This window comes from Panthera uncia, unplaced genomic scaffold (genome assembly GCF_023721935.1).
Source record: "Panthera uncia isolate 11264 unplaced genomic scaffold, Puncia_PCG_1.0 HiC_scaffold_1299, whole genome shotgun sequence".
Lineage (NCBI taxonomy): Eukaryota > Metazoa > Chordata > Mammalia > Carnivora > Felidae > Panthera > Panthera uncia.
Window position 1 is genome coordinate 36,956 of NW_026057919.1, and position 15,759 is coordinate 52,714.

At 38.4% G+C, this 15,759-nt stretch overlaps 1 pseudogene; it reads left to right on the forward strand.

The window, feature by feature from the left end:
• Window positions 1-6,279: 6,279 nt before the first annotated feature.
• Window positions 6,280-9,210, forward strand: LOC125916895 (dnaJ homolog subfamily C member 10-like; annotated as a pseudogene).
• The last annotated feature ends 6,549 nt before the right edge of the window (window positions 9,211-15,759 follow it).

Here is a 15,759-nt window from a genome sequence, read left to right on the forward strand (position 1 = left end):
TTGGATGAGGACATTATGAATGTCACTAGTTGTTGCAGACAAATGCACTTAATCAAGAATATTATTTTATCCAGTGAAGCAAAAATGCCACCGTCCCCATGCCCCTCCGCAAAATACATGTGCTTTTAAAATCCTCTATAGTTTCCATGATGAACAGAGTTCAGTTTCATATATACATATATATATTTATACACACACACGGAGTAAAAGTAATAACTAAAACATAGAATGTATACAAATACATACACACATGTACTTCAAAATAACTAAAGAAGATAACTTAGAATTAGTTTTCTTATGAGCCATTTCTACCTCCTTTTGCTTGTAAAGGTGAATGTTTAGACTTCCATCTTGTAAGACTCTGGCCTTCTGATCTGGAGAAAGTTGCCACTGTCATTGCGCTCTTCTACAACCTGGAGACACATTTCATTATGATTCTGGTCTCATACCGTTAAAAAAAAAGTTCAAAAATTGAAGAGGAGAACTTTAAAAAAATGTTCAAAAGAACATGATCCCATGTTTAAATTTATTTTAAACCTAAATAATATATAGTCAAAGGGATATTATAAAATATATATGTATTGAACTATGTAATATTGATGGAAATACAGTTTTTATCAAAATCTGATTTACGTGATTTTTTGTGGCCTTCAATTCCATGTTTAGCGTTCTAAGAGCGAGTTGAACTTGTTTTCTTTCAACTTCTTTCTTATAAAAGTCTTCGTTTCTCCTTAACTTTTCCCTAATATTTTCATATAACATATCAGGATTTCTTCTTTCTTCTTCTTTTTCTTGTTTTAAGGTATATCTGCAATTACATGTGCTTCTTTTATTTTTTTTAATTCCTTTTTTCAACATTTATTTACTTTTTAAGACGTAGAGAGAAAGCATGAATGGGGGAGGCACAGAGTGAGAGGGGGACACAGAATCGGAAGCAGGCTCCAGGCTCTGAGCCATCAGCCCAGAGCCCGACGGTGGGCTCGAACTCATGGACTCCGAGATCGTGACATGAGCTGAAGTCGGATGCTCAACATACTGAGCCACCCAGGCACCCCTACATGTGCTTCTTTTAAAATTTCAAAAAAAGTTCATTTTATGATCTGGTTCCACAAATGTTGGCTTATTATTCAAATGAAAAATTACTATGATCTCCAATTGTTTTCCTTGTAGGGCTCATGTTTTTAATTTGTCACTTTAATCTCTTCCAAACCATATATACAGTTGAAAAAAGCCAGGAGAAAGCATTATGCAACTTAGTTTTAGTCAGTAATAACTCTGGTAGAGGTTGTAGGAAAAGAATTTTGAAATTATTCAGGAAAGTTAGAATTGAAAATTATCCCCTTTCCCACAGGTATAATTATTCCTCCATAGGACAGATAATTCAGTTTCTCATTAAAAGGAGAAGTTGCTGTTTATAAGCAAGTTTATCAATTTCCTGGAAATAAAATTTCCACTTGACGAAACCTTACATGTACCTCCAAAAATGATGTGCAGTGTAAGAGAGCATCTGTGGATGTTGTTTACACAACATACACGTGCACTGTCATCCAAGACTATGCTGACGAGTCTAATATCTGTTGCCTATAATTTTTGTTTCTTCTTCCACACTTGCAACTTACCTTGTTGAGGGTGATTACCTACTTTACGAATCACTTAAACGTCCCTTTTAGAACAACACAGGATACGTATTGATTAAGTAAACAATAGAGTAATATGACCTTTCAGCATACACTCTTGAATTAAATGTTATGACAGAGATGTTGAAAAAACTTATCAGTAATCACTTTCCGTATTACTTTTTTTTTAATGTTTATTCATTTTTGAGAGAGAAAGGGAGAGCCCATGCAAACGAAGGAGGGACAGAGAAAGAGAAAGAGGGAGGCAGAAAATCCGAAGTGGGCTCTGCACTGACAACACACAGCTCAATATGGGGCTCAAACTCACGAACCCTGAGATCATGACCTGAACCAAAGTCGGACGCTTGCCTGAACCACCCAGGCGCCCCCAGTTTACATTGTTTAAATTTTTTATTGAGAGAGAGATGACACAAGTGAGCGAGGTCAGAGAGAGAGCAAGAGAGACAGAATCCCACGACGGGCAGAGAGGGAGAGACAGTGAGAGAAGAGGAGCTCACCCGAAGTGGCGCTCGTGCTCACCTAAAGCCGGGCTCGAGCCCACCCAAAGCAAGGCTCAAACTCACGAGATCATCACCTGAGCCGAAGCCAGATGCTTAACCAACTGAGCCACCCAGGCACCCCCACTTTACCTTTTAACCCCTGCATGTTAAGAAGCAAACGAATCAATTTAGGGGAATTTTACTGTCTTGAGAAAATTGACCATTTTATAATCTGTTGGTAGATACACAAAGTAATATAAACTTTCCTGAGAACAATTTAAAAAATATGGATCAAAGACGTTTTTTTAAATTTTTATACTTTAACCAGATTATATTATATTGAAGAATTGATTCCAAGTAAGTAACCAGGCATGTAGAAACAGTTTTATATAAAAGACATTCCTGCCAGCATTAATTAAAATACTGAAAGATGAAAAACAAGCAGAATTCAATCTCTTCAATAATGATGTTTCTTGGACTATGGTGGACTTTTATATGGCCGTTAAAATTGTGATTTGGAATACACATTAAATTATAAGTATTCACTGTTAAGAACTTGCTGTGTTATTTCCAAGAATCGCACACCTCACAACACTAAACAAGTATACTTTCCAGGAAAATCCCATAAGGTAAGTCAGCAATTACAAAATTTCCCCTACACATCTGTAGTATAAAAGGAAACAGTTGAAACATTTCCTTCAAGCCAAGATGATATACCTCAAACAGCAGAATTCACGTTCCCATTCCACTTTTTGATGCTCTAACCGTGATATCATGTCTTTGGCTTCTCGTAGCTCGTTTTGTAGTGCACTAACCATTTTTTCCATTTTTGTCATTTTTCCCGTAAGAAGTTTACAGTGATTTTTTGTTAAGTTTCCTTAATTTCTAATAAGAAACACGTATATCTTGGATTTTCAAGAAGCCAGCATAATCTGCATCAGAGAAGAAACAGAAATAAAATAGATGAGTACTTTTTGCATATACAGGCCTGTGCCTCTTCAATTCACTCATTCACACATTGAATAAATATATACCTTCAATGGAAGATGTTACACTCAGCTCTACAGATACAATAGAGAAGACCCCTGGCTCTCGATTAGCTTAAAGTCTAGTGAAGGAGAAAGACAACTCAAACGGTAATTCTAAATTCAGATAGTTCCTATTAGAAGACAGAGTTCTGTGATCATAACTTGATCTAGATTGGGCCCAAGGAAGATAGATGTCCCTGAGGAAGAGATAACTATACTGAGGAATGAAGGTATGAGCAGGAGGCAATTAAGCAAAGGAGGAAGACAAGCACTCTCGACAGTCTAGAGCATGTGCCGAAGTTCCACTGTAATCTGCTTCTGGCCAAGATGGTGTAACACGTACTAATTGATCTTCCTACCTGAAGCAAGCAAAAACAGACAAAATACAATTTTAACATGATTTTCAAGACGCAGAACTTCAATGAAGGAACATGATCCCTGAAAACAAAACACGTTTGCCTAACACGTATGCCCAAGCTCACTGCCTTGAGAGTTTTCAGGCTATGACACAGGAGACATAAATTATTTAAGTAGATTTCATCAGACTCCTCGATTCGAGGAAGCAAAACTGAGAGTCTGGTGAAGTCAAGGCAGATAGAGACGACAGGTCAGCATCCAGGAGACGAGAAAGCAGGACACAGAAAGAACCCTGGGCATCTGCACAGGGTCCCCTTTGGCTATTCGGCAGAATAACAACCAGTGCATACATGGAAGGAAGTCATCAAGGGAAAAAAATCTGAAAAGAGTAGAGGAAACACTGCCTGGTGCTCCCACAGCACGAGGGACAGTATCTATTCACATTATCTAAATAGAAAAACTCATAATTGGCCTTAGGCTGATCACCACTCTGGATTCATCCAATAATTCGTAAGAGCAAGACCAAAGGATCCAACTTTTTGTAAGTAACTTATCTCCAAAGCATGAAGAGATAACTAGAGGCATAGAAGCTATTGTTTTAAAAACAAAATTGCACTTACAGAGATGTAAATTATGTTAGCCATGAATAATACGATGGGTAGGAATAAACACATTAGACATCACAAAACAAAAGACTGAAGTTTAACATTGGAAACCTGGGAGAAAACTTCAAGTGGGAAATACACACTTGCCCAAAGAGGCAGGGGAAAGGGACAGGAAAAAAAATGGCCCAAATCTTCCTAAACTTCATGAAAACTATAATCCCACCGACCCAGGAAGGATCTGTCTAGGAAAGAAGAAATGGAAGTCAACTTTTGTAATTTTCCTAAACTATATACGATGTGGTATAACATTACTGGAAGGGAGACTGTGATGCTGAAGCCATAGACTATAAACCCTAAACCAACCACTAAAGCAGCAAAACTGAAAAGTTCTAGCTAGGAAGCCTAAATAAATAAGTGAATAAATGAATGAATGAATAAATAAATAAATAAAACTGAATCATAAAAATTACTCGATTAAAAGAAAGCGGAAAAAGAAGAGAACGGGAACAAGGAGCAGTTAGGACAAAAGCAAGTCAAACAGCGTGATGACAGATTCAAATCAACTATCTCAAAAATCACAGTAAATGAAAACGGTCTAAAAGCCTCAACTAAAATGCAGACTATCGAATGGATAAAAAAGGAAGACTCAACTATATGCCACCTATAAAAAATGCACTTTAAATGTCAAGACAGAAATTTGTTCGAAAGACAGAAATATGGTATACCACACTAACACTTGACCAAAGAAGGCTGAGCTAGAGTGGCTCTATGAATACCAGACAAAACAGTTTCAAGCAAAAAATTATTACCAGCAATAAACAACAGGTCATTGTATAATCATAAAAGGGTCAATTAAGAGCAATCTTAAATGTTCATGTATCTGTTAATAGCTTCAAAGTACATGAAGCAAAAATTGATAGAACTGAAAAGAGAAATAGGCAAATTCACAATTATACTCTGATATTTCAATAGGCTCAACATCAGCAAGGGCATAGTAGACTTGGCCGCCACTATTCTTCTCAAGGATCTATGGAACACTTACCAAAAAAGACTACGTTCTGGGTCAAAAATAAATCTTAATAAAAGGAAGAAGTCAAGAGGCCTGAAGTCATAATAGTGTGTTCCCTGACCACAAAGCAATCAAATCAGAAATCAAGCACAAAAATATCTCTGGAAAATACTCAACTATTTGTGAACTACAGAACACATCGAAATATCCCCTGAGTCAAGAAGTAATGAAAAAAGAAAAAAAAGATTAGAAAGGATTCTGGACTGAATGAAAATGAAAACATAGTAGAATTTGTAGAGTCCTGTTTAGTACCACTCACATGAAGACTGATAGCACTGAATGTATACATTAAAAAAGAAGAGGGAAGTGCGGTGCTCCTTGCTGCCTTTGTGGCTCCTCCCCAGCTTCCCGAGCACCCCGCCCTGCCCCGCCCCACCCTGGCAGTGGCTGGAGAACAGGTGCTTTGTTTACAGGCATACAGCAGGCACTTAGCTGGGTGGGGGCGGGGTCCGCCACCTGCCAGGAATTGAAGGTGGGGGAGTAGCTGTAGGAGGCGACCCCCCTAGTCTGAGCTGGGCATGGGCCGGGCACCGGGCTCTGCTGGAGCAGGAGGCGGTGACGGTGGCAGAGGCATGGCCCTCTGGAAGGGAGAGCCCAATGCCTCTGCACCTGTCTCCCCTCCCTTCCTCTCCGACCCTGCCATGAGTTGTGTGTTCTAGCTCCCCATCTTTTTCTCTCTACCTACGTCATCACCCTTCTTCCGACTTCGCTTCCCAGCTTCTTGCGACCCTTTCTTTCATTAAGCCTCAGTTACTCAGGCTCTTTTCACCCTAGTCCTGCCGGAGACTTCATATGCCAGCAGTCTCTTTCCTGGGTTGTCCCCATCCTTCCCCTCTCCCCTCATCCTATTCTGGGCTGATGGCAGCTAGAAATCTTTCCTATTGCGTTTACCTGCAGTTTCCACCTGGCCCCGAAGCTTGGCGCAGATCAATTCCACCACACCCACGCTGAGAACGACCCCTAGGAGAACCACTTGTCCCATGGTGGTATTGGACAATATGTTCTCGATTTTCCTCTGGTTGCTTATTTTAGTCTGAATATTTGTTACTCTCCACTGCTATACTTTACAAACGTATGTTTTGGTTGCATGACAAGGAGTTAGAAATGAGCCAGAGACCATTCGCAGGTAAAGAGATTTACACATTTAGGATTAAAGGAAGAAAGGAGAAACAGAATTTTAAGAAGTTTAGATTCCTCAAAGTGTTTTGATATCTTTTGTGATCTGAGGAAGTGGGGATTACTGACCCTACACAGATTGACATTTTGGGAGAAATTTTCATGATGCTTGATTCGCTCTTGGAGTAACATAAACACAAGTTCTCAAACCTGCATATTCTCTCAGTTGGAACCAGCTGTATATCTGAATGTTCACTTTCATCAGAACTTGTATCAGAGAAAGAAGGGGGTCTGGTTCAACGAAAATGACTACGTCCGGGACCTGAAAAGGGTCATTCTGTTTCCTAATAGTGTATATGGCCGTTTTAGTGGGCACAGATCAGGGTTTTTACAGTTTACTTGGAGTATCCAGCACTGCGAGCAGCAGAGATAAGACAAGCATTCACGAAGTTGGCATTGAAGCTACATCCTGATAAAAAACAAAAAACTGTAAACAAAAACGAATAATTCTGGGTGCCTGGGTGGTTCAGTCTGTTGAGCGTCCAACTTCCGCTCGCTCGGGTCATGATCTCGCAGGTGGTGTGTTAGAACCTCACGTCGGACTCTGGGTTGATGGCTCACAGCCAGGGGCCTGCTTTGGATTCTGTGTCTCCCTCTCTCTGCCCTTAACCCATTTGCATTCCGTCTCTGTCTCTCTCAATAGTAAATAAACACTAAATAAATAAATAAATAACCAACCAACCAACCAACCTACCAACCAAATGAATAATCCTAACGTACAGAGTGATTTTCAAAAATAATTAGAGCATATGAAGTACTCAAAGATGAAGATCTGTAGGAAAATTATGACAAATACAGAGGAAAGAAACTTGCAGATGATCCAGAAGGTGGCCCGTATGAAAGCTGGGATTATGATCGTTATGATTTTGGTATTTATGATGATCCTGAAAGCATGACACTGGATAGAAGAGAATTGGATGCTGCTGTTCATTCTGGAGAACTGTAGTTTGTGAACTTTTACTCCCCAGGATGTTCACACTGCCATGAATTAGCTCCCACATGGAGAGACTGTGCTAAAGAAGTAGATGGATTACTTCGAATTGGTGCTGTTAACTGTGGTGATGATAGAATGCTTTGCCGAATGAAAGGAGTCAACGGATCTCCCAGCCTCTTCCTTTTTAGGTCTGGAACGGCCACAGTGAAATATCACAGGGACAGATCAAAGGAAAGTTTGGTGAGTTTTGCCATGCAGCGCGTTAGAAACACAGTGATGGAATTATGGACAGGAAATTGTGTTCACTCCATAGAAACTGCTTTTGCTGCTGGTATTGACCAGCTGATCACTTTTTGTTGCAAAGGAGGAGATTGTTTAACTTCATAGACACGACTCAGGCTCAGGAGCATGTTGGATGGTCTGGTTAATGTAGGATGGATGGACTGTGCCACCCAGGACAAACTTTGTAAAAGTCTGGATATTATGACAAGTACCACTGCCTATTTTCCTCTGGAACCACATTAAATAACAGAGAGAAAAGCAGCGTTTTGTCCCTTAATTCATTGGATGCTCGAAAAATATATTTGGAAATCGTGCATAGTCTTCCAGATTTTGAGCTACTTTTGGCAAATACACTAACGGATCGATTTGCTCATCATCAGTGGCTCTTATCATTTAGTTTCGGAAAACATGAAAATCGAAATGATCCTGAGTTGAGGGAACTAAAAACTCTAGTCAAAAGTGAACATATTCAAGTTGTCAAGCTGACTGTCCCTCTGCACCAGACATCTGTAGTAATCTCTCCTTATTTCAGCCATGTCTAGCAGTATTTAAACGACAAGGAACCAAAGAATATGAAATTCATCATGGAAAGAAGATTCTATATGATATACTACCCTTTGCCAAAGAAAGTGGTAATTCTCGTGTTGTCACAATTGGACCTCAAAATGTTCCTGCCGATGACAGGAACCGTGGCTTGTTGATTTGTTTGTGCCATGGTGTCCATCATGTCAAGCTTTATTGCCAGAGTTACAAAAAGCATCAAAGCATCTGTGTGCTCAGCTTAAGTTTGGTACACTAGATGGTACAGTTCACGAGGGACCCTGTAACACATATAACATTCAGGCGGATTCAACAACAGTGATATTCAACCAATCCGAGGTTCATGAATAAGAAGGACATCACTCTGCTGAACAACAGATCTTGGAATTCATAGAGGATCCTAGGAGCCTACAGTGACCTCCCTGACACCCACCACTTTCAATGAACTAGTTAAACAAAGAAACCATGATGAAGTCTGGATGGTTGACTTCTACTCCCATGGTGTCATCCATGTCAAGTCCTAATGCCAGAATGGAAAAGAATGGCCTGGACACTAACTGGACAGTTACTTTTGGCAGTATAGACTGCCAAAAGTATCATTCTTTTTGTGCCCAACCAAGTGCTCAGAGATACCCTGAGATAAGATTCCCCCCCCTCAAAAACCAAATAAATCTTTTCAGTATCACTGTTACAATGGCTAGAAGAGAGATTTGGGGTCTGGGATTTCTACCTCAAGCCTCCACAAATCTAATGCTTCAGACCTTCGATGAAAAAGTTATACAAGGGGAAAATGACTGGGTGATTGAATTTTATGCTCCTTGGTGTGGACCTTGCCAAAATTTTTCTCTAGAGTTTAAGCTCTTGGCTAGGATGATGAAAGGAAAAGTGAAAGGTGGAAAAATAGACTGTCAGGCTTAGGCTCAAACATGCCAGAAAGCTGGCATCAGAGACTATCCGACTTTTAAATGTCCCTATGAAAAAGCAAAGGGAAACATTTGGGAGAGCAAATAGATGCCAGAGATGCAAAAGTAATCGCTGCCTTACTAAATGAAAAATTGAAAAATTTCCACACTCGTAGAGAGAGAGATAAGGATGAAATTTAATGATGTGAAGATGAAGAAAAAAGAGAAAAGGAATTCTAACACATGACATCAGAGGATCATCTTTGTATGATGTCTCTACATTCTGGGTCAGAATAAAGGAACAATATCTCGGAAATGTAATTGCACCATCTGAATTCTGTACAACATTGGTATAAATGAAGGGTCTGCAAGCTTTTTTTGTAAAAGGCCAAACTGTAAATATTTTAAGCTTTGTAGACCATGTACTTTTGTCACATACGCAAATAAAGACCTCTATATAAAATCTTAAATCATAAAACTCGTAGAAGAAAACATAGGATAAAAGCTCCTTGACATAGATCTTACCAATGAATTAGGATAGGACATCCAAAGTACAAGCAATGAAAGCAAAACCAACCAATGCAATCAACAATGTTTCTGCACAGCAAAAGAAACAAGCAACATGACGGAAAGGCAACCTATGGAAAGGATGAAAACATTCGCAAGCTACAAATATGAAAAACGTCAATATCTAAAATGTGTAAGGAATTCGTACAATTCAACAGCTAAAAATAAATATAATTAAAAACTGGGCAAGGCACCTTAAAAGACGTCTCTCAAAACATATTCAAATGGCCAAGGGTACACAAGAAAGTGCTCGATATCACTATTCATCAGGAAAATGCAAATCAAAACTGCAGTATATAGATATCACTTTGACCTATTAAAATGGCTATTGTCAAAAAGACGAGATATCGTTGGCAAGGATGTACAGGAAAGGAATTCCTTGTACTCCTGTAGGACTGTAAATTGGGACAGCCACTATGTAAAACAGTATGGTGGCTCCTCAACAAACTAAAAATAGAACCTCCATATGAGCCAATAATCCCATTTCTGGGTATATATCTTAAAGACATGACATCCTTACCTTGGAGAAATAGCTGCAGCCCTATGTTTAATGCAACATTATTTACGACAGTCAAGAAACAACCTAAGCATCCATCAGTGGATCCATCGATTAAAAAATATGGTATACATTTACAATGGAATATTTTCAGCCACAAACAAGAAGGAAATCCTGCCATTTGTGGCAGCATGAGTGAAACTTGAGGGCTTTATGCTTAGTGAAAAGAAGTCAGACACAGGAAGTCAAACACTGTATGATCTGACTTATATGTGGAATTAAGAAAAAAATGCGTGAAAAACAGAAAAGACTGGTGGTTGCCGGGGTTAGGCTTTGAGAAATGGGTAGATATTGGTCAAAGGGTACAAACTACCTGTTACAAGATTAATAAATTCTGGGGATTTAATGTGCAGGATGGTGATTACAGTGAACAATACTATATCCTATCATTTGAAAGTTGCTACAAGACTAGATCATCACAAACAAGAAATGATATTTATGTGAGATGATGGAAGTATTAACACTATTGTGGTAAGAATTTGACAATATAAAAGTGTATCAAATTAATACAGGTACACCTTACAGTTACACAGATGTGTGTTACTTATATCTCATAAATCTGGAAAAACTTCAAAAATTCAAAAGTACTCATATGTCATTATCTATCGCTCAAAAATAAAAATCATCTGATTAGTTATGCTTTTGTTTAAAAAAAATGGTTTGTGGCGCCTGGATGGCTCAGTTCAAGTGTATGACTTTGGCTCAGTTTGTGATCTAAGGGTTTATGGCTTCGAGCCCCACATCGGGCTGTGTGCTGACAGCCCAGAGTCTGGAGCCTGATTTGGAATCTTTGTCTCCCCCTCTCTCTGCCCCTCCCCAACTCTCACTTTGTCTCTCTCCAAATGAATAAACATTAAAAATATTTAAAAAAATGATTTGTTAATTTTGTATACTTTTAGCCTAATATCTAATCCTAATAGAAAAAAATGGGGGATTCACCAAAAAGAAAATTATAATTCTGTTTTCATGGACTAAATGCATGCAACAGAATATTATTACCATACAGCTATGTACATTTCCAAAAAATAATGAAATTTCCCACAGATTATTTAGGACTTAAACATGAGTCCCGAAGAGCACCAAAAACAAAAACAAAACTAACAATTGTGGGTTTTTTTTTTCCAAAAAAACTGTTATACAGATAACTTTTCTCATGGAAATAACATCCAAGAAAAGAAGAATCTTTCTGAAAGCAATTATCAAACAATTCCTCTTGACTCAAACTTCAAAAATGAATCTGTAATTATAGAATTTGAAATAGCTTTCATTTTGAACCCAGTCAATAGAAGCAACTTTTAAGTAGAAAATATCTGGTGAAAGCCACCTCAAACTTAGAAAAAACAAAACAAAACAAAACAAAAAGAAACCCTAACACGTAGCCATGGTAAAAAGAAGCCACCAGAACCAGTTTTAAATGTGTTAATCAATGTGCACCAGCCCTACTCACCAACCAATCCATTTCAGCTCCTTCCTTCTGAAAGATAGACAATAAAGGACAAAAATCACTGCAATACATATGCTTCAGTGTCCCAACCAATCCACAACAGTCTCACCCAAATAAGCATGGTGATTCAGATGATGACAAACCACTTAATTTTCTGAAAGTCCTCCAATCCTTAAACTCCACTCTTCCCCAAACCCTGTATAAGAATAGCAGACTGCTCTGTTAGAAAAGACTATACCTAGCCAGCATAGCTCGCTCTTATTTGTAAGTGATCAATTCCAACTTCATCTTTTTATTTCAGCTACTGAGGGCTCATAATCCTTTGGCAAGAATTTTTAAAGTCGTATAATAATTTGCCCCCATATTTTAGTTTCCTTAATAAATATAAAGGAAGTTTGCTATTCCTTTGATACATTTCACCATAATTAAACCTAACATAAATACAACTAAAAGAATAAGTAGCAAGTAAACACAATATTGGGCTCCCCAAAATCCAAAAACTGTATATAACTGGCAGGTTTAGTTGTCAGAATGAACCCACGCCAAACTTTGTCAAAGTGGGGACTAGTATTATGTTAAAAACTATACACACAAGTTAAACTCCGTTCACTCAATAAACATTATTGAATAAGTACTACATAGACTAGAACATTTTCTAGGCACTGAGGACATGGCAATGAACAGATAACAATCCTACTCATGAGTGAAGTAAACATACAATAACAATAAGCTACACAGGCAAAATATACAGTATTAGAGGAGAAAAACTAAAGCAGAGAAATCACATTTTGATGTGTTATAGGGAAAAGGGTAGTTGAAATACTAGTCAGGATGGCCAAGAAAGGCCGTGCTGAGAAAGTGACTTTTAAGCAAAAACCTGAAAGGAAAAACAAACAACAAAGGAAAAATCAAGCCATGAGGTATCTGAGGGAAAGCATTCCAGACAGAGTCAACAGAAAGTACGGAAGTATGTCCAAAGTACTTAAAGAGTAGTGAGAAATCAGTATGGCTGGACAGAATGAAAGGGGTAGAAAAGAGTTCAAATCAGAGAGAGGAGACACCTGATCATATACAGGCCTTGTCGGCATTAGGAAGAGTTTGGGCATGTACTCTGAGTGAAATGGGAGGCAATTCGGCTTGGAGCAGAGGAAGGACACAATCCGACTTATGTTTTACTAGATCCAATGTGTTTAGAATTAACGGAAATCGGAAAAACAAAAGGAAGAAACAAACAAACAAGACCATTTAGTTATCTATTACACCAATATAAACAACAGATGACAGTCTATTGGTCATGGAAGATGTGTTTGGATTCTCGATATATTTGAAGGAAGACATGACAAGACTTGCTGACAGATGAGATGTGATGTGTATGAAAAAGAAAAAGAAAATAGAAGGAAAAAGTGAAAGGAAAAGAAAAAAAGACAGGAGTCAAAGACACCAAGTTTTGTAGCAGAGCAACTCATAGAACTGTTATTAATTAGGAAAGACATGAAAGGCAAATATTAAGAAGGAATATCAGGAGTTCAATTTGGGACATGTTAAATTTGCAATAGCTATCCAGAAAGAGATATCAAGTAGGCAGTTTGATATGTGGGCCTGGAATTATGGAGAGAGATCCGGGATGGAGATATAAACTTGAGGATCATTAGAATATACAAGATAGTAAAAGTCAAGAGAAGGAAAATCAAAGGCAAATTCCTGGAAGACATCAATAGGTTAAAAGGTGGGGGACTAGAAGAAACAAGCAAATCAGGCTGAGGTGTACAGACTAGAAAGGCAGCGGGAAAATCAGGTGAGTGAGTGATATCCTATAAGCAACATGGAGACAGAATTTTGGAGGAGAGAGTTTTCCATTGGGTCAAATATTGCTGAAAGGTTAAGTAAAATGAGATGTATGAAATTATGTTTAGATTTATTAAAGTGAAAATCGGTGGTAACCTTGAAAAAACAATTCTGGAGGAGAGGGAAAATTGCTACAATGAATTCAAGAGTGGATGTGAGGGAGGGAAGTCAGGATCAAAGAGTGAAGAAGGCTCTTGAAGGATTTCATAGCTAAGCGGAATGGTCATGGTTGATCTAATTTTCTATTATTGCTGTAGTTTTCAATTGTTACATAATGATTAGGTAGTATTTTTGTAATATTTGGAAGTCTTAAAAATTGCATATATGTAACAGTAGTTTGTTGTTGGTTTTTTTTTTTTTTTTTGCTTTTTTGAAATACCAGACCAAGGTACTAAATAACTCACACAATTATACACTGAGAAGACTCCTTAAAAATTTTCTAGATATATGATATTATATAAGCTGATTACCATTTTTCTCATGCTTAGAAAGACCACAGAAAAACTAAGTTTCAAGGGCAGTATTTCATGCTTGATAAAAATTATTGAACTCTAAGGGCACATGGGTGGCCCAGTCCACGAAACATCCAACCCTTGATTTCGGCTCAGGTCATGATCTCTATGTTCTCTAGCATCGAGTTCTGCACTGACAGCATGGAGCCTCCTTGGGATTCTCTCTCTCCCTCTCTCTTTGCTCGTCCCCCACTCATGTGTTCATGCTCGCTCTCTCTCTCTCAAAATAAACAAACATTTTTAAAAAGTCACCCAACTCTAGGATATTTTACACTATCCAAAGTAATTATTCATATTAAAATTTTATACACAGAAGAAAAGGGGTTGGGAATGCAGAAAATAGTCCCACTTTGTAAACTGAATTGTCACAAATTGTATAACATGAAGGTACTGTTGAAAAATTTGGTGTGGTTCATGTTGAAATATATTCTCTAAAAAGGCAGGATAATGGCATGCAAGCAAGGTACCTTTATAAAAACGATTCATTGCATTACCAGCATCTTGGTTTATAGCACAGGGGCCATGAAATGTTTATATAGAATATGAGACATGTTGCCACGTGAATCCTCTTGGCAATATTCAGATTAAGTTGAGGGTCCAACATTGGAGCACTCATGCACTGGGAAACAAAACCAAAAATCTAATAATTAGCAATTTTGTTGGTAAACTGCCAGTTTAGCAGGGAACTTCTGTTTGCAATTCAGTAGATATTAAAAGTATTCTAACAAAATGTGCATAAGACATGACATCAAACCAAACCAAATGCTTTAAATATACTTTGTTAAACCATCAGTACACATAGACCTAAATTCATTTTTTATTTTTTATTTTTTTTATCGTTTATTTATTATTGAGACAGAGAGAGACAGAGCATGAACGGGGGAGGGTCAGAGAGAGGGAGACACAGAATCTGAAACAGGTTCCAGGCTCTGAGATGTCAGCACAGAGCCCGACGCGGGGCTTTAACTCTCGGACCGCGAGATCATGACCTGAGCCGAAGTCAGCCGCTTAACCCACTGAGCCACCCAGGCGCCCCTAAATTCATTTTTTAAAATGGTCACATGCCCCATTACTTTATAGAAGTGAAACTTTACTTCCTTATTAATGAATTGATATTTAGCCTATCTCTGGGGCCCATAGGTGGCTCAGTCTGGTGAGCATCTGACTGTTGATGTTGGTTCAGGTCATGATCTTGTAGTCGTGAGATCGAGCCCTGTGTTGGCCTCTGCACTGTTAACGTGGAGTCTGCTTGGGATTCTCTCTCTCTCCCTCTCTGTCTCTGCTCCCCCTCGATGCTTGGGCTCCCGAGTGTGCACATTCTCTGTCTGTCTCTCAAAATAAGTCAATAAACATTTAGACTATCTCCAAATGTTTGATATGGGAATGCTATAATAAATATCCTTCACATATACATGTAACATATTTATATAAGTAACCTTAATATATCTGTCCTATTTTGTATATGTAATAATATATAATAAATGCTCTTATAGTGTGGTGTGTGTGTGTGTGTGTTTGCATGTGCAGGCGCATGTGCTTGCTTATAGAAGTCACGTATTTCAGAAGGACCCAGTCCTGGCAATGAAACCATTAGAATAAACGGATGACCTACCTGAAATATTTTTCTCACGTTATATTATTTATTTCTGACAGTGACAGAGACAGAACACAAGCAGGGAAGGGGCAGAGAAAGAGGGAGACATAGAATCTGAAGCAGGCTCCAGACTCTGCTCTGTTAGCACAGAACGTGATGCAAGGCTCAAGCTCGTGAAGTGCAAGATCATGACCTGAGCCAAAGCTGGATGTTTACCTATCGGTGCCACCCA